Here is a 27,013-nt window from a genome sequence, read left to right as displayed (position 1 = left end):
ACTTTTTTTCCACCGTGATACTTCCCCTGTGTACTTTGGACTGTGGAAACTATTTCAAGACAAAATAAAAACTTTAAAAAAAGTGATTTCCTCTTAGTTTCGCGTGTTTTGTTTCCCCTTATCCTATAGCCAGGCCTGGCACTGTAAACGAGGTTAGAAGCAAATCTTAGAGGAAGTACTTGATGACGCTATAACTCTAAGCGCTGAATTTAAAATTGAAAGTCAAATATATATATATATATATATAGTTCAAATCTTTAAGTATTTGTGTTCGACAATACATTAAGTTTTATTTAAACACAGAGTACACCAACAAAGAAAAGAGAAACAAAGATTAAGGCCATCAAAAAAAAAAATGGCCCCCTTTAGTTTCCGCGGATCATCCTTGTCAATGTCTTATCATGCTCACATCTGCAGTATTTTAAGTATGGCAATCTGAGCATAAAAAAAAAACAAAAACTTTATCTTTTTAATTGATGCTCTTGGACACTTATTCGAGACAAACATTGCTAGAAATGCTAAAAAAAATTTTCAGCATAAAAAATCCCCCTCTTCCTCATGTAACATTTTAGCATCACAAATGAAATCTGAGACACCGATCACACACAAACGAATAGACACAGTAACTCTTCTAATCCTTTGGCAATGAAATCGTTGAACAAAATGAGTTCATTTGACGACCCTAAAGTCTGCCAAAGGTCCATTAGGCATTGTGCACATGAAGCTGGTTACAACAGAACGTCTCATCATCTGCTCCACTCACGACTATTTTTTAAAGGGGACGTGTGGTCGAGAGGCTAAGTACGCTGGAACTTGGCTTGGCTACCTTAGATGGAGTCTGGAGGTTCGACACCCGACTTGAGCAGAGTTGTGTTTACTGAGCGTCTAAAGGCAGCACGGAAAACCTTCTCCCAGATACCCCCTCCACCCACTGGTCCACAAATGAGATTGGACCATAGCACTTTGAGCATGCTATAAGCATGACAGTAGCGCTATATAAAAGCTTTAATATATATCTGTTCATCATCTTTCTTGAACTAAACCTTCATCACATCCCTGGGCGTGGTGTCATTAAAAAAAAAAACTAGATCTATGTTTTTACAGTTTATATTATTTTCTCCCGGATATTGTAGAGCGGCCTTGACCTGAAGACGCCCTCATTGTAATCTCTTTGTTGAACTCAAGATGTTTGCTCGCAATACATAGAAAGAGACATGCGTTTAGAACACGGTGTTTATACAAATCACTTTTACATGGGGGGGGGGGGCTGATGACATAAATAGGCAACTTTACACACAATGTAAGGTGTACATGTTACAGATTTAACGAAGAGTAATTCCTCAGGTCGTATGGTTTGCGCTGTGAAATATGAACACGACGGTTGAGAGTTCAAATCCAATGGCGGACCCCGAAACAAAGTGTGAGAGAACGTGTTTCGTTGCATGACCATGTCAATCGCAGCTCAAGCGTGGTGGAAAGATGCGATGGAGGGGAGAGGCAACAGGACCAACGAATGCAGCACCTCCTCCTTCGCTCCTTAGACTGTAGTCTAGTTGGACATTAAACGCTACAGGAAGAGGGTCAAAAAATATTCAAAACTCTTTTATCAATAAGTTGTCTTTGTCATTGTGTACAGTTTTCGTGCGATGATCTCTAGGCAATAACTAAATAGGTCTAAACGAGCAACTCGCATCCGAAATGTGTATCCAGTTCAACCATTAGAAACAGATCAAACATTAGAAACAGCTGAAACTTTAGAAACAGATAAACCATTAGAAACTGCTCAAACTTTAGAAACAGCTGAAACATTAGAAACAGTTTCCAACTTTAGAAACAGCTGAAACATTAGAAACAGTTCCAACTTTAGAAACAGCTGAAGATTAGAAATAAAATCGGTCCCAACACCATTGAACATTCCAAGCACCTATCAGCCAATTTAGTTTTTTGTCTTCCTTTCACCAAACAGCTTTATGTAATCAACTTAGTCTCCAAACTTCCACACGTTTTTACTTGAACATCAGCAACAAGGCTTGACCCACGCTGAGAGTTCAGGCTATTCTCTGAACATATTCAGTTTAGGAAAAGATAATTCAGAAACACTAGATTTAAACAAATGTGTTAATGTAATTGAGGATGGACGCTGTAGGCAAACCTACAGATACATCTTGAAAGAACAAAGAGAGAGAGAGAGAGAGAGAGAAAATGTATTCTTCCCAAAAGTGAATGTGAGGGATTGGTTCTTTCAGCATGCAAGAACGATAAGTCTTAACCAGGATGTTGTGGCAGACGTCAACTGTACTGTACTATGTGTATAGCAGTTTCGTTCATCACTATAGCTCTTTCTTCTTGAACAAGCACGTGTACAATGAAATCTGTTTTTGTATATCAGTTACAACTCGAAGGTTTGGTTGTTATTGTGCACGGAACAAACCTAGCAGACGTGTATAAACATACATGTAACAATAGGACTGGGGGCTAAATGCGTCCTTTCATTTCCATATGATGTATCTGTTGACTCAATGTCCAAAGTATGCCGGGATATTTGTGAAATTGAAGAAATAACAAGTACAGTTTCTATGGAATAAAACACTTAAATTATCTTAGTAGAATTCATGAAAAGATTGAATACACTATTAAAACACAATGAGAGATCACAAACATATTCAACATGAAGCTTTGAAACTTATTTACTGAAGGACCCGGATTGTCTCCCCTTCTATATGATTTTAAATAGATGCACCTCGAAGGGATAATAGCCTAAAACTTTCCATTTCTAATTAACTCCCTTTCATTCTCTATTTCTGTTTAGAGACTTGAAGTTTTTTTAAACCTAAGTGTAAATTTACTTCCTGTTTACACATCCCTTGAGACCTTGGCGCGAACACTACGCGACAATAATACATTTAAAAATAAACCTGTTATAAATGTACAAACACTTTATAGACATCACTGTTTGTTTAAATTACTTACCCTGTCCCAGAGACAGTACACAGATATAAGTTTTAGTCGTGCAACGGACATGACTTCAAGATGGGATCTGCTTCTAAATCATTAGCAAGGAAGCTTTTCAAAGTGATTTTCGACTGAGGCAAAATATCGAGAGGTTCTTGTATGACCTCCACCAGAATGTTCTAGCTACTAACTATGTCTTAAAGATTGGTCCCAGTAATAGAAATGAGAATCAAAATGAGAGAGTCCGAAAAGTCTTGTCGGACAACGTAACAAGTAGAGCTGCCCGTCCACTACGCTGCGGTAGGTTATTGATGGGAATAAACTAGGCAGCCTTGTTTGTTTCCCATGCCAGATCTATACTTAACATTGGTATAGAAATGTAAATTACTTTGAACTAGACCAGCGATGCCCAAACTTAAGCGATGCGGCTCCTCGAAACTTTTGTTCACATTGTAAAGTGAAGTGGATGTTTCTTATAAAAACTTTTGTGTTTTATAAATTATCGTAAAAACTTCGCGTGATAAAACAGCCCGCGCCTACAGGGCTGCGCCGAAACGTCGCGTACCCAAGAACCTACATCTTCTAAGAGAAATAATTATTTACTTATCACTTACATTCAAAGTATCGTTAAGGTCAAGGTCAAGGTTAGTTTGACATTCGACAATATAAAAAAAAAAGATGAATTACAAAACCTTTTTTCCTATCACAATTGAATAAAACAAAAAAGAAAAAAAGGTGTACCTATTACCTGGTCTATCTGACCTGAATGTCAAGTGTTGAGCTGCTAGGGTTAACTCAGTCTATGGAAATGTATACAAATGTATCTGTTTATTAAATCTGGCGACTCGAGAAAGATGATTGTGAGCTGCAAGAATTTCAATTATAAAACAGGCGTGACTTTCTTCTCGCAGCTACAACTTGAAAGTGATACGGAGAACATGCAGGAATAAAGAAGCAAGTCACAGAAAGAGTTGCTCAATAAGAGTTCAGCCTCTTAAAGAAGCAAGTCACAGAAAGAGTTGCACAATAAGAGTTCAGCCTCTTAAAGAAGCAAGTCACAGAAAGAGTTGCACAATAAGAGTTCAGCCTTAAAGAAGCAAGTCACAGAAAGAGTTGCTCAATAAGAGTTCAGCCTCTTAAAGAAGCAAGTCACAGAAAGAGTAGTTCAATAAGAGTTCAGCCTTGAAGAAGCAAGTCACAGAAAGAGTTGCTCAATAAGAGTTCAGCCTTGAAGAAGCAAGTCACAGAAAGAGTTGCTCAATAAGAGTTCAGCCTTAAAGAAGCAAATCACAGAAAGAGTTGCTCAATAAGATTTCAGCCTTAAAGAAGCAAGTCACAGAAAGAGTTGCTCAATAAGAGTTCATCCTTAAAGAAGCAAGTCACAGAAAGAGTTGCTCAATAAGAGTTCATCCTTAAAGAACCAAGTCACAGAAAGAGTTGCTCAATAAGAGTTCAGCCTCTTAAAGAAGCTAGTCACAGAAAGAGTTGCTCAATAAGAGTTCAGCCAGAAGCTTCTTGCAGAATAGCTCAGACCATATGTCTTGAAAGAGGCTAGCAACATGAACCTCCATAACAAAATGTAATCATACAATCATATGCTTCACTTTGTTTTAACCACTGGTGTCCTGTGCCTATTACACTGAAGTAATACTTTCTGAAACACGAATAACGGAACATTGTGGCATAGGTAGAGCTACGTGGAATATATTTCATTGAATGATTTGAAATGAGAAACATAATTGTCAAATAGACTATCACCGTGTGTCTTATAACCTATTGAAACAACAAATGGGCAACCAACTTTAATAGGCCTCCGAACATCAACTGTAACACGTTGAGATATTGTTAAACTTATAGCTCAATTTATTTTCATTTAGTTGGCAATAGTGAAGTCTAATGAAGTTGTTTAGTTTAGGATAAAAAAAATCTCCAACTGTTACAAAACAACCTCCGCTGTAATTAGCCACCATTGACACGCTTAGTTACGTAACAAATACATCAACTCCAGCACATCTGGCAAACACTCACACATTAAGATTCTTACACTTCCACACTGCATACACACACACACACACTTCCTCACAGCAGACACTCACAAAGAAAAGCACCAATAAACCCAAATAGTGTTAGGAAAGCATAAATCACACACCAAGTCATCACAGCCAGAACATATTCCGATCTAGTAGGAAACACATGAGTGAAACTGCAAAGACATCTCCTGCTGGTTGAGCTATCTCTCGAGTTCACTGTGAGTGCTAAGGAGTATATTGTACAGACTCTAGACTCAAGACTAAGTAGGCTAATGAGAATGTTTCAAGCCTGAATCAGCTGTCAACTCCTCAAGGCTGTCACAAATGGATTAGAAACATCTAGTTTGACAGCTCCTAAACTGTTGACTACTAGGCAGAAACAAAAAATGTACAAGAAAGGCTGAAACCTAAGAATTGTTACATCACAAAACTGATCACTTTACTCTCAGCACACGACATTGAATATGTTTCAAATTTCTCTCTTCTAGATGTTTTTTTTTTAAATTTATTCCGGACGTACCTACAGAAAGGAAGATTATTACTTCCTAGTGATGACGTCCTGGTGAAGACGTCCTATTGACGTCCAATTCCAAATTTCCTCTGCAGGATGGCAGGGAAGGGTTCGAGCCTCGGACTATCGTGCCGCCAGTTGGAAGCACATATCACGTGACCAAGCAGCCCTCCTGTTCTTATCTGCTTCCATACGTTTCAAGCAGTGTCTTACTTTGCTTTGAAAGAACAAGAGACACGTAAAAAGTTTTTTTTTCTAATCCTTTAATTAACAAGGTTATAAATACAGTTTGTGTGAGAACACAAACTCAAAGTCGGCCCACTAAGTGGTCCACTGATGCAGGTAAAAAGGCAGGTTTCAATATGTTCAGCATGAACATCAGAAACTAGGAGCTACAAACTATCCACAGCCACAGCCCTATCTTCGTCAATACAAAAAGACGTGGAAGTTCCACGAAAAAGTTGCCGATACTATTGTATTGTTAGTCCGACGACAGGATACCACAGGAGATTTATTCATGTTATTTATTATTACATTGTTAATATTCCTATGTATACAATGAACTGATAGTTATGAAGATAAAGTTCAATGTGAACTTGGCCAAACTGATGTTATTGAAGGATTGAAATGTTAACAAAATCTTTCGTTCAAGTCCTCAAGGAAAGAACTTTTACTTTAGTAAAATATTCAAGTTCTAATGAGATTGTGTAATATGTAACGCTGCTTATTAAGTTTTGATTAGCTGTTAATATATTCGACTTATGTATACATTATGTACATTCTATTTCTTTTGAAACAACTTCTTACTTGTTCTCATTTATTATGATGGAGCGTTCCGATGACTAGACCCATAAATACGATGACAATACAATAATATACCACGACAATACAATAATGATGGACATTTTAGTACACCATGTAGTACCATGTATGATTTGGTTATAATTTTTAATAACATAATTTTCGAAAATAAAACGGTTGCATAAATATGTTTCTATTTAAGGCAAAATCAACCCTTTGTTAATATAGTTTGTTCCGGATGTTACTGTTAATAGTGAATAGTTGTTTTTATGAAAAGAAAAGGCTTGGATAGTTAGGTTTAAAAAATAAATTTTTTGCTTTCAGAAAAGAAAAAAAAAAGTAGCCGTTGCATCAGAGCTTTGAAAAATCTAAAATATCATGATATCTAATTTTTTATATCTTTTTCTAGTTTTTTTTAAATCTAAACAGGAGGAACGGACGGACAGAAAAACTGACTATACAAAACTAAAGCGGCTATTTCCCTTTCAGGGATGGACATAATTAACTGAAGATGGTTTATTGTGTACTGCATTCTGGTAGTAACCATTTCAGTCCAGTGATCACGTTGGAGCTCAAAGTACCAGATTCCTCTCCATTTACTGTACAATTGTTCGTTTTGTCCAAAAGAGAACATGAGACTAACTAGCATTCAGGTCAAGATAAATACAACTAGAGTACGCCCATTGCTTTCATGTACATGTATCTGACGTTGCCTTTATTCTACTCCGAGTAATCTCATGTAGTCTACGGGGTCCGTCTACCTTCACAACTGTTCAGGGTGTAATCAAGATTCTAAGCGTGGCAGGGGGTTCGTGGCAGTGACTTGAAGAGACTAGAGACTCGGTGATTGATGGCTTGCTAGCTACACCTTTTGAGTTTTCTTTGCGAGTCTTCACTAAATTAATGTACTCACCTTCACTTAACATTCTGACATCACTGGGGAAGCTCTCTCCCCCTCTCTCTTGAATTACACAAATAAGTAACTTAATAAGTAACTTAATCGTAAGGGGAAGCGTGGAATGAGTCAGAGGATAACTTCTATTGATATTGCAAGTACAAAAGAAAAACTTGTAACTATTGAGAGGTGACACTGTAACCGCTCCTGAGAAAACAATCTCGAAAATGTTTTCATTTTACTTTCTAGACAACTTGTGTTAAGTAAGAGGTCACCGTGCCACAATATTCCCTGTCCAGGTCACACAGATCTAGGCGGATATAATGCAAATCTTAACAAAAGATAAGCTCGCAAAAAAAATCTAAAAGGTTTTGACGTGCTAATATGTTGATAATTTACACAAACAGTAAAGTACATCTGTAGAAAGATGCTAATAGAGAGTTTGAGCAACTGCCTGGTGGATATATAAATAATATACACAAAATGTTAAGTAATAAGAACGTTTCTTTAATACACGGAGAGAATGTTATATAACATCTTCTGTTTCTCTGTCCCTTCCTCTCTCTCAATTGCCCTTCTTTTCTCTCTCTCTTAATTTCTTTCTCTCTCTATCTCTCTCTCTGTCTCTCCCTTTCTTTATTTCTACATGTCTCTAAGTCTCTTCTCTAAAATTTGTCGCGGCATGAATTTCTGACCTAAGAAATGGGTCTTGGATTCTAGATTTAAATAAATACAAATACACTACTAGCAATGAACCCTGGCACATAGCACTGTGTACTGCCAGGTTTACCAGACAATCTATGCCTACACTAAATACACGTGTACAATACAACGTACACAAAACAAGGTACAGCTACACACTGCTATGTAAGGCTACTCACAATTAGCAACGGAAAATGAAAATCGATTTAGTTTTCACGAAATGAGTTTTACAATGTCCTCTTTCAGCTAGATTCTATGTCTGTCCTGTTCATCTCTTTCAGAAAGTCTTTCCATCAGTAGAACGCCATCTATTCAGCTCTCTAAGCTCTCGGTAGCAAGCAGTCGTCAGAAAAGAGATTTACAAGGACAGGCGGTTCTAAGGCGATGAGTCTCAAGTACTAACATAATGTTCCATTTTATTTTTAAAAAAAGGGGGGGGGGAAGCAACTCTTAGACACGCATCATTGATCAGGAGTTCATTTATCCTCTAGTGCACTGACTGACTGAAGGGATTTGATACAAGGCGAGGGCACTAAAAGACGAGGCTGAAGGATAGTTTGTCAAGCTGGAGTGAACATGAGGAGAAGAACAGAAGAAATGACAGAAGAGCCAATCACAAGAAATATTTTTTAAAAATTAAATAAGAAAAAAACTTTCATAGCATTCAATAAGCAAAAAAAAAAAGTCTGATAAATGTATGTAGGTAAGTGCGCCTGTGTGTCTATGTGCGTGAGAAAAAAAAACAATGAAATTAAAGACGGAACAGCCAAATATCATAAGATAAGAATAAAATTAGCAAGAAACATATTCCGTCCTAAATGAAATAAAAATTAAAGGACACACAAAGAGAGAAATGAAAACTTCTGGAAGACATAGGCCAAGCCTGAATATTTCTAAGCACGCTTCTCTCTCATTCTATTACATTTCAAAGTAGAGCAGATTGTGTTTGTTCTAGATCTATAGCTTTGCTAGATTTCTTTTCCACTACAAAGAAGCACCAAAAAAAAAAAACAACTCTCAAGCTATTCCCGTCAGCAGGGGGCACTAGGCTCTAATAAACATTTCAGAAGCTATTGTCAGCTGCCTTTCTCATCAACATCTTTCAAAGTTGTCAGCCATCACTATCTTACCTGATATTACCTCTCTCTCGCTTCCCCTCTCTCTCTCTATTACCTGATATTACCCCTCTCTCTTCTTCCTCCTTGCCCCGAGTTTTTTTTTCTCTCTTATTGTGGATTGCTTTTTGCTTTTCATTTTTTTGTATGTCGCGCCCTCGTTCTGAGCTCGATGAGGTAAGTGTTTCTGTTCACTTCTGCTAGACAGATTGAAGGACTCGTTTCTTCAACTCGTGCAGCTAGCGTGAATGTTTGAGAATTCCATCAAGCCCACATATATATGTGAATATGTATGCATATTCATTCAAATATATATATATATATACTTTAGGTATAGCGGAACTTTCCAAATAGATCTTCGACGTAACAAGTTAAACAAGATCAACACTTTCGTTGTGAATGTTTTTTTAATGCAGAGTCCAAACTTTCCAAAGTATTCAAGAAAAGAACACACAAGAAAGGCTTCGTATCCCAATATTTGCAAGTACTTTACAGTGCCACCACAATGAGATCTGGGTGCTCTGTCGAAGGTCTTTAAGGCTCCTCGAAAGCTTCCATCAAAGGTGCCTTCCCTCTCCATATTGGGTTAGGCAAGACTACAATACAAATAACTTAGGTTCTGCTGGAGGCCGGTGTGGACAGTATAGAAGCACTTATTACCATTAAACAGCTGAGCTGGGTCGGATACTTATTCCGCATGGGAGAAGACCGCATGCCAAAGGTGATCTCCTTTGGTGATCTTGAAAGAGGATGGGGTAACAGAAGAGCCCCCATAAGCGCTATAAAGACCAATTAAGTCATGTGTATATAAATAAGTAAATATAAATATATGTGCCATGCATATGTCAAGTATTGCAGCCCATCACATTCTTCTCTCTTTCTTTTTTCAGATACATCACACACACAGTGGTGTGCGCTCTGGACATTCGGTCGATGGTCACGATGGTTCGAACCCTGCCCGCGTCCATCCGTCCTGCATGAGGTTAAGGCTAGGATGTAATTATCCTCAAATCTGAACATCAGAAACGTGTAGAAACAAAACATCAGAGGCAAAAACAAAACAAAACCTAAGGACTAATTACTAACTGCTCCTGATGTCAAGGTGTGAAGGATCTGGCCTCAAGCCTAGTCATCAGTTGGATTAGGCATCACACGTGTGGCATGCAGGAACAATTTGAAAATGTCAATGCAAGAATTTTTTTTTACAATTTCTCTAATTAGCTTGCAAAATCTTTAATGGGTGTGTTCGGTGGACATGGATCTCAAAAATGGCTCTAATAGTTTTCTTAGAAATTTGACAGTTTATGTATATCGTTGGAAAATAAATACTAGCTAATTGGCCACACAGAGGGAACGCTGGTGTTTTAAAATTTAATCTTTTTAAAATTAAATTTAAAATTAAAATTTTATTTTGAACGCATCGAAAATTACCGCATATAATCATTAAGAATTAAATAATCAAATAGACGTAACGAACAGTTAGGTCTGGAGGTCTGTATCTTGAACAGATCTTCTCGGAAATTACCGCATAATTAAGAATTAAATAACCTAGTAGACATTTTGCGCACCGCCGAATGTAAAAACAAAAATCAGCCTAGACTATTGTCTTCAAAACTTCGAAATTTATATACGCAAAGTAGATGTACACATCGGCGTAACAAGTTTTTTTGATGGGGGAGGGGCTAGGTAAAAAAAATGTTCCTTTTTATGTATAATTCCTAATTGATTTGGAGCACAGTAAACGCCCTGACAAAAAGTCATCAGCTTCATAAAAGAGGAATAATAATAGTTCAAAACTAAAGGATGAACTCTTCACTGAGACTGGGGTGGGGTGGGGGGGGGGGTCAGTTGAGACAATGAAATATAAAAGAATGAAATGAAAAAAGTTGACAGGGAATGAGACCAACATTAAAAGATGAAATAGACATTCACAGGACTCAGATCTGGGATTGAAAACCCCAAGGATAACTTGGGTAACAGCTACAAACTTTTTATCCTTCCGTGCCGTAATGGTGAGTAGAGACAAGTTATGTAGGTAAGGAGAGAGAGAGACAGAGAGAGAGAGAGAGAGTTTAGAGTGGAAGGGAGAGAGAGAGGGGGGGGGGGAGAATAGATTAAAAAGGTGGAAAAGAATGAGAGGAGGGTTTGGAGAGAAATAAAATGTGAAGCAAGTCTTGTAGACAAATTTGAGATGTACTATACATCATGTTATGACAGAAGTAACCATTTCCTCGGAGATACACGACCAGACTCTCTGTTTCATTTCGTACTCCTTCTCGGCTTCTAAACTGTACAAACACACTCACTCTCACACACACACACTCATACACAAAAAGGTGGCTGACATAGTCTAGTAAAAAAAAAAGGGGGGTGGGATTCTGGGTTTGTATTAGAGTTATTAGGTTTTCCCAAACCCGTAACAAAAATAATTGGCTGGTGAAATGTTCAATGGTTCTCTGTTGAACCTCTGCACACTGAGGGAATCTTTTCTAATAGAAGTTTCTATTGTCAAAGAGCATTGCTTGTAGGAATAGGAAATACATTCATGTATTGGCCATATTAGAATCTAGAGGGGGGCATGAAGGTTGAGTAGCAAAGCACTTGGCTTCCAAGAAGATGGATCTCGGGTTCGAATCCCAGTGGTGACTGGAATTTTGGATTTCGTAATTTGTAGGGTACCTGGTATAAGTTGGGGATAGCAAAGGCTGATTGTCGTTGTGCTGGTTACACAACACCTTCGTGAGCCACAGAAACTGGACTTTTACATCATCTGCTCCCTAGATCACCAGGTCTGAAAGAGGAGCTTTACTGCTACTTTGTAATCTAGATGTCAAATATTTGTAATGTTTCGATTTACACTGCAGAGTATGCAGAATATACATATATACATATACAAATATACATATACAAATATAATTATATAATTATAATTGAAAGACAGTTCTCTCTTTATTTTGTTGCTTTTTAATTAAGACTTTGTGTACATTTCCTTTAGAACTGATAGCAGCAAGATATTTGCAGCTACACACTTCTAAACATATATCATATACCATGATCTTCTGAAAATAAAAATATTTCAAAAATTTCCTAACAGTCGTAATAAATCTCAATGTACTTTCTTATCTGAACCTAATCATGAGATTTAAATAGAATCCCTCGTTACCAAAACATTTTCTGATTACTTTTTTTCGTTTTTACTTTAATACTAAGTGTTATTGTGTATGGAAAGATTCATAGAGACATGGAAACAAGGATTGGCTCTGCATGGTCGAGGTACAGTGTGGCAACCATTATATTTCCCTGAGTAAAGTGTGGCAACCGTTGTGCTTCCTTGAGTATAATATGTGGTAACCATGTATATCTCTTAATGCTAGCTCGACGTATAGTGTGGTAACCAGTATGTCTCTGCTAGCCCTAAGTATAGTGTGGTAACTAGTATGTCTATGCCTCCCTACTAGCTAAGTATAGTGTGACAACCAGTATGTCACCCTACTAGCCCTAAGTATAATGCGTTAACCATGTATGTCACCCTGCTAACTCTAGGCATAGTGTGGTAACCATGTATATCTTCCTGTTAGTGTGGTAACCATGTATATCTCCCTGCTAGTGTGGTAACCATGTATAGCTCCCAGCTAGTGTGGTAACCATGTTTATCCCCCTGCTAGTGTGGTAACCATGTATATCTCCCTGTTAGTGTGATAACCATTTATATCTCCCTGTTAGTGTGGTAACCATGTTTATCTCCCTGCTTGTGTGGTAACCATGTATATCTCCCTGCTACTGTGGTAACCATGTATATCTCCCTGCTAGTGTGGTAACCATGTATATCTCCCTGCTACTGTGGTAACCATGTATATCTCCCCGCTAGTGTGGTAACCATGTTTATCTCCCTGCTAGTGTGGTAACCATGTTATCTCCCTGCTAGTGTGGTAACCATGTTTATCTCCCTGCTAGTGTGGTAACCATGTTTATCTCCCTGCTAGTGTGGTAACCATGTATATCTCCCTGCCAGTGTGGTAACCATGTTTATCTCCCTGCTAGTGTGGTAACCATGTTTATCTCCCTGCTAGTGTGGTAACCATGTATATCTCCCTGCCAGTGTGGTAACCATGTATATCTCCCTGCTAGTGTGGTAACCATGTATATCTCCCTGCTAGTGTGGTAACCATGTATATCTCCCTGCCAGTGTGGTAACCATGTATATCTCCCTGCTAGTGTGGTAACCATGTATATCTCCCTGCTAGTGTGGTAACCATGTATAGCTCCCAGCTAGTGTGGTAACCATGTTTATCCCCCTGCTAGTGTGGTAACCATGTATATCTCCCTGTTAGTGTGATAACCATTTATATCTCCCTGTTAGTGTGGTAACCATGTTTATCTCCCTGCTTGTGTGGTAACCATGTATATCTCCCTGCTAGTGTGGTAACCATGTATATCTCCCTGCTAGTGTGGTAACCATGTATATCTCCCTGCTAGTGTGGTAACCATGTATATCTCCCTGCTAGTGTGGTAACCATGTATATCTCCCTGCCAGTGTGGTAACCATGTATATCTCCCTGCTAGTGTGGTAACCATGTATATCTCCCTGCTAGTGTGGTAACCATGTATAGCTCCCAGCTAGTGTGGTAACCATGTTTATCCCCCTGCTAGTGTGGTAACCATGTATATCTCCCTGCCAGTGTGGTAACCATGTATATCTCCCTGCTAGTGTGGTAACCATGTATATCTCCCTGCTAGTGTGGTAACCATGTATAGCTCCCAGCTAGTGTGGTAACCATGTTTATCCCCCTGCTAGTGTGGTAACCATGTATATCTCCCTGTTAGTGTGATAACCATTTATATCTCCCTGTTAGTGTGGTAACCATGTTTATCTCCCTGCTTGTGTGGTAACCATGTATATCTCCCTGCTAGTGTGGTAACCATGTATATCTCCCTGCTAGTGTGGTAACCATGTATATCTCCCTGCTAGTGTGGTAACCATGTATATCTCCCTGCTAGTGTGGTAACCATGTATATCTCCCTGTTAGTGTGGTAACCATGTATATCTCCCTGCTAGTGTGGTAACCATGTATATCTCCCTGTTAGTGTGGTAACCATGTATATCTCCCTGCTAGTGTGGTAACCATGTATATCTCCCTGCCAGTGTGGTAACCATGTATATCTCCCTGCTAGTGTGGTAACCATGTATATCTCCCTGCCAGTGTGGTAACCATGTATATCTCCCTGCCAGTGTGGTAACCATGTATATCTCCCTGCCAGTGTGGTAACCATGTATATCTCCCTGCTAGTGTGGTAACCATGTATATCTCCCTGCTAGTGTGGTAACCATGTATATCTCCCTGCTAGTGTGGTAACCATGTATATCTCCCTGCCAGTGTGGTAACCATGTATATCTCCCTGCCAGTGTGGTAACCATGTATATCTCCCTGCTAGTGTGGTAACCATGTATATCTCCCTGCCAGTGTGGTAACCATGTATATCTCCCTGCCAGTGTGGTAACCATGTATATCTCCCTGCTAGTGTGGTAACCATGTATATCTCCCTGCTAGTGTGGTAACCATGTATATCTCCCTGCCAGTGTGGTAACCATGTATATCTCCCTGCCAGTGTGGTAACCATGTATATCTCCCTGCTAGTGTGGTAATGTCGACTATTTCCATCAGGTCTTCAGTGCCACTGTTTGCTCTACTATCTAGTTCTACCTGTAAGTCGATGCCACTGTTTGCTCTACTATCTAGTTCTACCTGTAAGTCGATGCCTTGTGAAACACTCGGAAGCTCTCTATGTTGATACACACTGCTGCAGCATTTTGTGTTTCCGACATCAAACATTTATCATCCGACTAGAAGAATGCACGGCTTGTCAGGTCAGCTTGACTGGGTCATTCTCAATTTGTTTTCAACTCTGGAGTCTGGACTTGATTGCTTTTTTTTTTTTTTTTATTTTGCTGGCCAAAAAATGTCTTGAAAATGTGTGTGCACTAATTTTATGTTTGTGTAATTTCCTGAATGTAAGAACAAGATACAAGGTAGAGAAATGTATGGAAGCTGTGTCTAGATGTAAAATTAGTATTATTTTAACAGTGGCCAGAGATCAGTTCAGTTGTACGTTGTAGGTAAAGATTCAAGAAATCAACAAAATATTCCAAAAAAAATTAGGTTACAAAACAACTCCAACATTTAACCCTAACCTGCCTAACATTTAACCCTAACCTGCCTAACATTTAACCCTAACCTGCCTAACATTTAACCCTAACCTGCCTAACTATATATAAGAAATATAAAAAGAACACGAAGTCAAGGAGAAAGGGAAAATGTGACAAATCAAACGAGTCACATGCCACGTGATCAGCCGCGCGGAGAAGCTGAAGAAATGAGAGATGCCTGTAACACGAGTCTCATGCGACTGGCTGGACTCCTTCTTCGCGGGACTTGATTCTTGTAGGAAAAACCAAACCTGAAACTCTCCGTGTGACGTCAAACACTTCTGCGACCACGAAGAAATGAGGAAGATAATGAACATAGTTTCAGTCAAAGCACACCGGCTTGCTGCCTGGTCGTATGGTATACGCTATGGACTGGCGTTCGGTGGTCTAGAAAGAGTCTGGTTCGAACCCTGCCCGGTGCCGTTCTCCTACGTTAGGTTTAAGCTAGGATTTAACTATAAATAGAAGGAACATCCAAAACATGTCAACTATTTTTTACATTGACAAGACATCCAAAACATGTCAACTATTTTTTACATTGACAAGACATCCAAAACATATCAACTATTTTTTACATTGACAAGACATCCAAAACATGTCAACTATTTTTTACATTGACTAGACTTCCAAAACATGTCAACTATTTTTAAATTGACTAGACATCCAAAACATGTCAACTATTTTTTTACATTGACTAGACTTCCAAAACATGTCAACTATTTTTAAATTGACTAGACATCCAAAACATGTCAACTATTTTTTACATTGACTAGACTTCCAAAACATGTCAACTATTTTTAAATCGACTAGACTTCACAGCTTCAGCCATTAACTTGACTTTTAAGTTTCAACATTTTTACACAGACTTGACTTCTAGGTGTCAGTCATTGACTTGACTTCTAGGTGTCAGTCATCTACTTGACTTCAAGTTTTCAGTCATTGACCTGACTTCTAAGTTTCAACTGTTTCACAAATCGAGTAACTAGACTGGGCAATTAAAATGCGCAGGCCGAATAAGTATCACGTTCTGTATTATACTGATATATTAGCTCAATCAAAAACTAAAGCAAAGTATATAAAACCGAAATTTAGAAAAACAAAAAAAAAGATGCAACTGCACTGTTAAGTGATTAAAAAGAGAATTCATTATCCGAGTATGTTTCAAAAGCACGCAAACGTTAGATTTCATTTCTAGCACTACACAGAACACATACGTAATGACAAGTTTACTATGACATCTAGAATAGGGAAGACTTTGTTCCAAATACTCAACTGTAAATGAATGTATATAAAGCGCTCTTATGGATAGGTATTAGGGATCCACATACTAACAGAATGCAACGGAATCAAAGGGATTCAATTCAGATCAACCAGTGAGTAAGATGTTTGTTCATTTATACAGCTCAAGAGTGGTACGTTGGTGCCCTCGCTATAAATTATTTATATATTACGAAATAATGTCAACTTCAATTTTTAAATTTATACCAAAAGAGATTCGATTCACACGCCGTGAGGCTTACACACAAAAAGGATTTCACTCGATACTGAAAGTCACAAAGGAAAAATGAGCAATGATTCCCAGACGCTGACTCGAGAGGGTCGACAGGACTATCGTAAGGTGCTTGCAAGAGCAGAGTTCAGAAATAGAAGAAATATGAAACACGACATTAGTAGCGTGGATAAAGTTTGGTTAGAGTTGACGTCAAAGCCAGAACTCTGTGAAACCTTTGAAATGAAGAATAGATTCTCCGCCCACGATTATGTCTCCCCAATGCAGTAGAGTAGACCATTCAGTGTTTGCGTCACACCATTTGATCCAACATTGTCAGATGTCGAGTACATGTGACAGTCGCTTTGAATCTGCTATTTTATGTTAACCATCTGTATCAACCATCCTTGAGTTTCGTATGTCCTTAGTAAGTGACATATCTATTAGGTTTAAGATTTAACTGGGATACTAAAAGAATACTTAATTTAATTCACTTATTAAACGGGAAACATGTTCTAAAAAAGGTGCTGAAATCAGCACATATCTGCCACCTATACCAAATTAGCATTATGGGAAGATGGCTAGGAACGCTCTGACAGAGGAGTCTAATCCTTGCAATTAACTAGCTGACATGAATGTGCCAAATAAATGAAGCCACATAGTTGTCAACGTCTTAATGTTGTAGTTCTACTGTTTTGTTTTCCACTTCTCGTATCATCTAGTCTCAAAGAAGTCAAGTCAAAAGAGATATGAAGGACCTTGCGATATGGCCATACAGTTTAAGTTTGGGCTTGTCATCGTTGGGCACACACACACACACAATCGTGCTACTTGATGACCCCCTAAAAGTCTCCAGTGATAACTTACCAATGACAGCAGTGCTGTATCCAACGTATCAAGACGTTGACGTCTCTGGACAAGTGTTTGGTCAGTGTCTGAAACATAGAGAAAATAAAGCGTTAAAAAAGGTCAATTTTAAAACCGGCTTCAATGGACCTCATTCACCAATCGTAAACAAACAACATTTAGCCACGTGGTGCTCTATCTCTTCTATATAATTTACGATCTCATGTATAATTCATCGTGGTTGTCACGTGACAGTTTTTTTTCGTTGTTTTATCAATAAGATCACGTGACTAAATGTTGTTTGTTTACGATTGGTGAATGAGCTCCATTGTGAAAGTCAAACCCAAACCCTTCCCCCCCCCCCCCCAACTGAACGTCTTCTCCAAACAGTGAGCCCAGATTGAGCCCTATGTATTAGTAAGTGCACATTATAAAGTACCTTCTATCTTGCTACTTTGATCATCTCATATCATGTTACGGTCATCGAGATCTATAGCATTCGTAGCATCGCGCCACACTTCATCTAGAGATGAGTTAATTAACTCAACGCCTACCTCTCTACTATTTTACATGGTGAGTTGGGGATATGGGGGCGGGATGATTCATAAATAGGAATAGTATTTCGTTGTCACAACTTAAATCTACTTTAAAAAAAAAACTAAGAACAAATGTGATCAATCATTAGATATGACCAACAAAAACCCGGCTATCCAGAGTGGAGTCCAGCCAAAGGGCCGACTGTACATTAAGTCAATAAAACGAAGTATGACTGTACTCAGAAGGCTTGTCTTAATGTCATGTTGGTCTACAAAGGTCAAACTGACACAGTGCTTCCCACTCCTGCCCCCCCCCCCCCCCACCCCACGATCCAATGCATACACAGTCCAATATCAGATGTTAGACCCAGCACACAGTTCAAGTCACAACACTAGAGTCTATTGACATAGTGCATGTATTGAGCTCTAGAATAACGCCGTCCCCGCACCGTGCTCTGCCTTCCAAAGATCCTCGAACTGTTTCTTGGACAACCATCTTATGAAAGTATCTGGTGCAAGGACCATGGTGGACCAGACATTGGTCATTTCTTAGTCTACAGGGAGGCGAGGTAATTAGATCAACATTTCAGCAGTTCAGCGACGACCGATCACAAAATGCACAAGAGACCCTCGTGTTTCAAAGGGCTGAGAACCACTGGTTCCCTGATTCTTAGCGCAATGATTTGAACCGCACCACTAGTCCCCCACGTGATAAATCTTTGGAGAGAAAGTTCAAGAAAGTTCATTTCCATTTTTCTTTTCAAACAAATTAGAATAATACAATAATACTAATAAAGGTGAAATGTTCAACGAAATATGATCCAGGTTTTTGATAAACTCCCAAAAGCAACCTGAAACCATATTTGGCTTTTTGATGAAGGATTATTTGATCTTTATCGTTATGAGACTAATTCTACACTGTGAAAACTATTGTCATGGAACATTTGATACTGACACTAGATAGCCAGAGATTGGTGGAATGTCAAATGTCAGGTAGACAGTCTGCTATATTAAAGCCTGAATGCCAACCATCTTGGCGCAATGATCTGTCTGACCTAGTCCCGACAAATCGAATAATGAGCAAAAGGTTCCTTCTTTTCTCGCGTAGATTAATCAGAACGACTTTCTGTCTCACGCTAAGACTTAATCATGTGCACGGAGACAGCTAGCGCGAAAATATTACAACTAATCTAGTAGAAGTACTAATAATATAGGAGGCCCGGTGGCTGAGGGGTAAAGCACTTGGCTTCCGAGCCTGTGGTCTCGGGTTCTAATTTTGAGATTTTTGGTGCGCCCCTGAGTTCACCTAGCTGTAATGGTTACCTGACATTAGTTTGAGAAAAGTAAAGGTGTCAAGACCGGTCTGAATGGGGAGCATTACTTTACTTTACTCATATATGATACAGACGTTACTTCCAAAAAAGAAGATGATTACGTCCTACAAGTCATGCATTCAGTCATGCATGTTAACCAATAACCTAAACTCCGCCAAGTCACTGGTTTTCCTGGCTAGCTCAGACAACCCATTCCATGCTCTAATAGAACTAGGGAAGAAGGAGCTTTTGTACAAATTTATCCTAGCATATGGAACGAGAAATGTGCCTTTATCTTTGTGTCTTTCAGAGTATTTATTAAATTTTGTTTTAGTATTTGAAGATTATGGTTCAGTGTTTTATGTATAATTGCTACTTTACTTTTGAGCCTTCTGTCCTGAAGGCTTTCTAAATTTAGTGATTTTACTAAAGGTGTTACTCTAGTCAAATGTGAATATTCGTATGTTAGGAATCTCACTGCTCTACCTGTTCCAGTTTCTTAATGTTTTCTTGAGTTGAGGAGTCCCAAACAGAGGATGCATATTTTATTTTTGGCCTAACCAAGGTCAATAACTTATAACAAGTAGACCTACTAATATCAAGTAGACCTACTAATGTAACTGATTGTCAAACAAAAATTCTAAGAACTTCCCCGTCTGATCCCCTGTCATGGAGTGATACAATAGTATGAACAGAGGCTACACAATTCGAAGAGAATGTTCAAATAGTTTATTTCGAATCTTTACGAGCGAGACTTAGAGACATGAAGCTGGTTTTTAAGTGAAGACAGGAGGAGACAGAATGGAGACAGCGCGCTCAAGGTAGCAATGAAAATTTTATAAGCATATTGTATATAAAATTGTAATGTAATATATTACTCTATTCATGTGGAGCGCAGGTTAAAAAAATGTTTCATTCAAAAGGTCAAAGACAAAATAGTACTGAAGTATGTATAGGCGTGTAGGCCTTACATTTTTTCGAAAGCTTTAATACAAATCAACTTATGTAATAAGAATACTAATATCTAAAAGCAAGCCATATTGTAAAATAAAGAGTACTTGTTAATTAAATTAAATTGTCCTTCGTTTAAAAAAAATAAAATTGTTTAATATGAATATTTGAGTGACAAAAATGTAAATGTTTAAGGTTTTACTCAATGTAACCTGAGATGAACTCCTATTGAAAAATCAGAGCAGGAAGGACTAGTCCTCCCGTAGTGCTCTGGCAAGAAACTTAGCCGTCCGGCGTAGTGCCTCATAGCTACCATACAAGTCGAGTGACTGCACAGGCAAGTCCCCCCTTAGCTCGCGGAGCTGGGGACACTCGTACAAGACATGCGACACTGTTTCGACGCTCTCTCCACAGTGACGGCATCGGGAGTCAAAGTTAGTGCGGAACCGGGCAAAGTATGCCCCAATAGGACAGTGTTCCGTCCTGCACTGCGCAACTATTGACTGCTCTGACCTCCTCAGTCGCCACCATGGATCGTCGCGATCTGGGTGACGCATGCGCTGCCAGACACCACGTGCTCTGTCGGATTCCTCCCAGGACTTTAACCACTTCTCATGAATGAGTGCTCGGATTTGTGCCGTTGCTTGTAAGTACGTGCTTGGTGCTTCGAGGTGTGTGGCTGCCATTGCACCCTCCCTTGCGAGGGCGTCTGCCGTTTCATTGCCCTTCACGCCGCAATGTGAAGGCGCCCACTGCATATAAACGACAGCTCCAATAGCTCGGCGGATGTTATCTGCGGCGCCGAACTCAATGTAACCAGACCGGTGTTACCAACTGTGAAAAATGTTACAATAAAAGTAAAGTTGCTGACCCGTCGAAATAGTATTTTTTTTTTCTCTAAGTGGGGGGCCCATTCTTATGAATTTCCTTAGGCTGCAGTTCCGCCTGCCCTCATTGAAATCCAGCCCTAGGAGAGACATTCGAGATGGTAAAGCCTGTACGTTTACAATGGGACTGACAATCGTAATGTCATCCATGTGCACAGCAAGACGTCTTGAAGCGAGCCTGTTTTGTTTGAGAAATAAACACAAAACCAGAACGATGGTACGTCATACTTGGGACCGTTCTGTAGTACAAGATGACGGTACACTCTAGCATCCCATTGACCAAGGGCGTACTGAAATGTTGTCATAGGCAATCGATCTTGTTTCATACACACCTCTTGCAAAGCTAGAACGTTTCCACTGGGAAAATGTTTGTTTCTAAAATGGTTGACATGTGTCGGATGTTCCTTCAGAGTTGAAGATCATTGACTTCCTAGTGCAAAACCTCCCGCAGAACGACGGAGGATGGGCGCGGGCAGGGTTTGAACCCGGGACCATCGATAAGTCCGAACGACAGTTCAGCGCGCAAACCGCACGACCACGCAGAAAAGATGAACTGACGATACCTCCAAATTTAATCATTTAATTTTAAGCATTTAATATTGTCTTTTTTTTTTATTTTGTTGTTGTCTCTTGCCAATTCAACAGACTTATTATCACCCTTGAAAAAAACAAAAACATAGAGCCCTACAGTTTGAGAAACGCTGCCATTCTACATACGCCTACATATGGGATCGGAATAATTATTCAGAGCTACAACAATACACACGAACACACACACACACACATTCTATAAAGACCATACCAAACAAAAAAATTAATAATAAAAAAAAAGACTTCTAATACATTCAAGGAATACAGTATCTCCTTCAGAAAGATGTTATCGATATGTCATCCTATTAGCATGGAACACGCTCCTAATCGGGTCATATGACCACCTTCACACCTGATCAAACTACTAACTAGTCTAGTCCCTCATCCATACCACCAACAGCCCAGAGAAAGGGTGAGCGGGGGGGGGGGCACATCTTTCTCCCCAACCCCCTCGACATCGATGGCGCCCCAAGAACGCCCCGCGTGCGCCGGGCTAAAAGATGATGTATGGCCGCCAGCCAGAGTCTCGACAAGTTTAATTGAAATAAATGAATCAGTCTGTGAGCCCGGCTCTGTGATATTTCACAGAAAGAGCTTGCTTTTAAAAATGTTAATGTATTCCGGAATGGCGAGAATCTAACAAAATAAACAACAAAAAAAAAAAAAAGAAACTGCAATGTTTGTTTGTTTTTTGAAATAAGTGGACATTTATTTTAGTTATTAGAAGAAAAATCCCACCAATACATTCTTCTTATTCATTGTCTATCGTCTTTCTATGCACTAACTTAGAGATGCACTAGCTCAGAGATGCACAAACAATGGCCTGTGATCTGACTCCGACCCGTGACCAGCTGGGACCCTTCAAAAACGCGTTAGAGAAGGCCTGAACACTGACCTCCAATAGCTCGTTGCCACTTCACAGACCTGTACGACGTGGCAACGAAACATAGGTCTACACTGCCCACAAGCTGTGACGTTGCAGGTCAATTCTCAGGCCTTCTATAAGGACCGGTCTGGGCCCACAGCGCATAATAAAGCCACATAAAGTCATTTCCATTGGACCCGACCATTTTTTGTTGTGGCCCAAGCGAATCGGAAACTTATATGGCAATGTTGGCCACCACTTTGATCACGAGTAGAAAATGACTGTGAATATAGTTAGACAGAATATGAACCAGAAAGTGAAGCAAAGGGAGGAATAATAACAAGAAGATCAGTCTGATGTTTGAATGCAGACAAAAAACAACAGCTCTTCCATTAGTTGTGTAAAGTTTTGTAGACTGCACACATTTCTTTGGCATTGTTACTTGATGAGTATCTACATAGCAGAAGCCAAGTGAATTAGTCAGCACTCTCATGCTTCGGAAGCTTCACTTATCACTAAAAAAAAAACCTGCAGGTTTTGTTGTTGAGCTCAAAGTTTGACTAAACATTTGTTTGCATCAAGATGACAAGGAAATTATGCTTCAGAAGTTCAACCAAAATGTGGCTTGGTTTGGAGCAGTTTGGCTGTCAAGTGTATTTGGTAACCTAAAGGAAGAGATGTCATGAACCTACAGGAACCTGCGTAACAAGCTTAATGATAAAAAGTCATGAACCTAATAATAAACAGGGAGGTCTAAACAATCGCGATCCATGGGACAGTCGGAATTATTGAGAAAATGAGGTCAGGGTGTTTTAGCGGCCCCCTAAAGGCTAAAAGACGCTATTAGTTTTGTGTGGAATGTCTGTCCGTCCGTCCCATTTAGATCTCGTAAACTAGAAAAAGATAGTGAAAATCCGACATTATTTATACATATTTATTTTAGACCATTCAAAGTTCTGATGCAACGGCTACATTTTTCTTTTCTAAAAGCGAAAAATCTAATTTTTAAAATCACTTATGCAAGCAGTTTTTTTCATAAAAATACACCACTTACAACTATTCACTATTAATGTTAACAAACACGGAGGACTCTTTAGTAGGGGAGATAGTTGTTTTCCATATTTTTAACACATTTATGCAAATGGTTTTAGAGTTTTGACAATTTTTTTAAGTTAAGTAAGTTCTGTCATACTAACTACTACATTTACACAAAAAAATGTTTTTTTAAGTGAAAAAATCTATTTAGTATGCATATAAGTTGGACATAATTTAAAACAACAATTAATAAGTAGATTTTCATATTATCGGGTTGACCGTCATACCACACATACACTTCTGTAACCTTGTTTTTCTAATTACTTTTGTAGGCCTACAGCGCAATCTTTCATTCTCAGTGCGCAATGGTCCAATCTTTTTTTTTTTGTGTGGACCTGTGGGATGGAAGGGGGTGCCTGGGAGGATGTTTCCATGCTGCCTTTATGCGCTCAACAAACACAATTCAGCTCGATTCGAATTTGAGCCCCCTTGTAGTCAAGCGGCTTATGCGAGTCGGCTCCATATCTTACAGTTATGGATATTGTTGAAGACAATTCATTTCAATCAGTATCTTCAGAAACCACACTAAGCATTGGGGCACTTTTATTCTAGGGAGTTTTTAAATTGAAAGAAACATCTAAAAATAACATAAATATGAATGAACACACACACACACGGGTAAGATAAACCCATCTTATGTTTAAAAACATAAACTATTTCTACCAGTTATTGAAATTTTCAACAATTTAAACACAGCAAGGAGCGGTTAGGTTTTTGTAATCTAAAAAAACAAAACAAAACAAAAAAAACGCCTGAAAGAAGGTCTCGGGTAAAACTCAAAGCGACACACTAATGAATCCTGCACTGACAAGAAGGACAATCAGCAGCAGCGTCCAACCCGATGCACCAAGTAAATATCTCCCGATGTACAGTGTGAAGTCTAGAAGCAACTCCCAGGATAAAAACGTTTCAACATGGTGGCAGTCTGTTTAGTTGTGAAATGGCGCAGCACTAAACTTAAAGGCTTGCGTGAGATGAATTCTTGTTGAGTAGGCGAACAATACTTGAGACTATAAAACGAAATCTGCCAAAAGTCTGGAAGTAATATAAAGTCAAACCAAGCAGGAATTCAAAGTTAAAGGTAAGCAAGAGCATCTCCCTCCCAGAGGTGCCACAACTTACAGGTGATGATGAGACTGTGGCAGCGGTGATGCGGGGCTGCCAGGACCGAATCTAAAGTTGAATGCCTTGTCGAATTTTAAACTAACAAACACACACTGGAACATACTCCCAAACACACACACACTAGTTTGTTTCGAGGTAGAACTAGATCTTCCTTGACACGATGAGACCTATATTTGTATTCCGTTACTGCCACACCATCCTGTCCTAAATGTTAGACCTGCTCACACACACACACACACACATAGATTATGAATTATTTCTTTTTTATACAACAAAACACAAGACATGTACATTAAAGTGTGTATAAACTAAAAGTACTCCAATGTACATTAAAGTGTGTCTAAAGTAAGAGTACTCCAATGTGCATTAAAGTGTGTATAAACTAAGAGTACTCCAATGTAAGTGTATGAAGACATTTACCTGACAACACATGAATTACTACAAAAAAAAAGTTAACCAGTTAGTTAATTAACTATTGGGTATTAATTATTTTGTTTGGTGTCTTGAACGAGGGAAAGAAATCGTACTTGACAGATGTGGTGGTATAAGCTGAATTATTTCCATTGGGGAACATTGAGCAATGAGTGAACTTTTTGTTATGCATAAGAAAAAAAACGATCATGTAAACATTCACCAAGATACCCCCCTTCTTCCCTTCCCCCTTTCCCAAGTGGTCCAGACAAGTGATAGGATCATAGCGCACCGAGAAAGCTAAAAGCTAAACAAAAACAACTGGTACAAATATTTCTATCGCACAGAAGTCTATGTCAATCACAAATACAATTATATTACCGATCCAAACTACAAGCGTTGTCGTTGTTGGTTTTTTTTTTAAAGTTTTCTTGTTTTTCTTGTTTTACAACATTAGTTTAGAAAAGAACAATATCGTTTGCATCAATGTTGTTGTTTTTTTTAAATTGCAAGGGCCCATCACTTTGCTGTTATATTCTCCCCCAACTTTTACTATTAATAGTGAATAGCTGTTAACATGGTGATTTAAAAAAAAACAACAAAAAAAAAACAAAAAAAAAAAACAACTTCTTGCATGGATAATTTCATAAAATGTAACGGTTCCCTTTTAGGAAACAAAAAAGTTGCAGTTGCATTAGAACTTTGCAGGATCTAAAAGATCATGATATCGGATTTTCAATATCTCTTCTAGTTTTTTGCGATATAAACGGGACGGACGGAATGACGGACAGACAGACCACACAAAATTCATAGCGGCTATTCCCCTTTTGGGGGCCGCTAATAATTCGATTCTAACCTCTGCATACAACGTTCTATCACGAATCGATTATCTCCCTCTAGTTTTATTGACACTATCCAGGAGTTTTTCTAGATCTATCTATTTAAACAACTTTCTCCATCCGAGAAGTTCTATTCCGACATTTTTTTTCTCCACTGTTTTGATTCACAGACCATCTTGTCTAAACAATTATTTTACCTAGATAACTTGATACTTTTGAACGAATTATTTGAACTGGAAATAGCTGCATGCTCTCACAAGATGAAAGTTTCTTCATGAAAAACACTGCATTCATCATTCATCATCAGAATAGAAGACATCAGTGTTGTTATTATCATCACAAGATTAAAGTTTATTGGTTAACAGGTAATACATAGCTTCAATAAAGTTGGATTATTTCTTTGTTACTCTTTCATACACCTATTATTTTTTTCAAAGTATGAATGTGGAAATAGAATGAAAATAAATACAATGTTTCAATTATAAGATGTACACAAGTGTCACCAAAATGGAAGTTTCCTAAATGGGTGAAACACGTAAACAATATAGATATATTATAGAATGGTTCTCACTAGTACCTACATAGTACATCATGATGTCTCAATCAGATAACATGATGTCTCGATTATACATTGAAATCTAAACCACGTACTGATAACATTGTGATGATTCAGTCAGATATGAAATCTAGAAGAGACATAATAGCTTCTAAGCGAAACTGGTTTATCATTTCTTTAACAGGTCTCCTGTACAAGGAAAGAGGGGTCATGTGTTTCCGGTCTGGCGATTGGAATAGTCATGGAGAACAATCCACGAAGCGACATGGAAAGGCTACATGGCAAAACGAACAATAGC

General features: G+C 38.7%; 1 protein-coding gene across 1 annotated transcript in view; it reads right to left on the bottom strand.

Moving 5' to 3' along the window:
- Positions 1-27,013, bottom strand: part of LOC106055813 (muscleblind-like protein 2a) — a 293,711-nt gene that overhangs the window by 114,617 nt on the left and 152,081 nt on the right. Inside the window, exon 4 of the mRNA XM_056012958.1 lies at positions 17,568-17,635. The gene's annotated coding sequence lies outside the window, so the exon portion shown is untranslated. The remainder of the gene's footprint in view (positions 1-17,567; positions 17,636-27,013) is intronic.

Source organism: Biomphalaria glabrata, chromosome 15 (assembly GCF_947242115.1).
Source record: "Biomphalaria glabrata chromosome 15, xgBioGlab47.1, whole genome shotgun sequence".
NCBI classification, from domain to species: Eukaryota; Metazoa; Mollusca; class Gastropoda; family Planorbidae; genus Biomphalaria; species Biomphalaria glabrata.
Note: the sequence above shows the minus strand (reverse complement) of the source record. Positions and strands in the feature narration are given on the sequence as shown.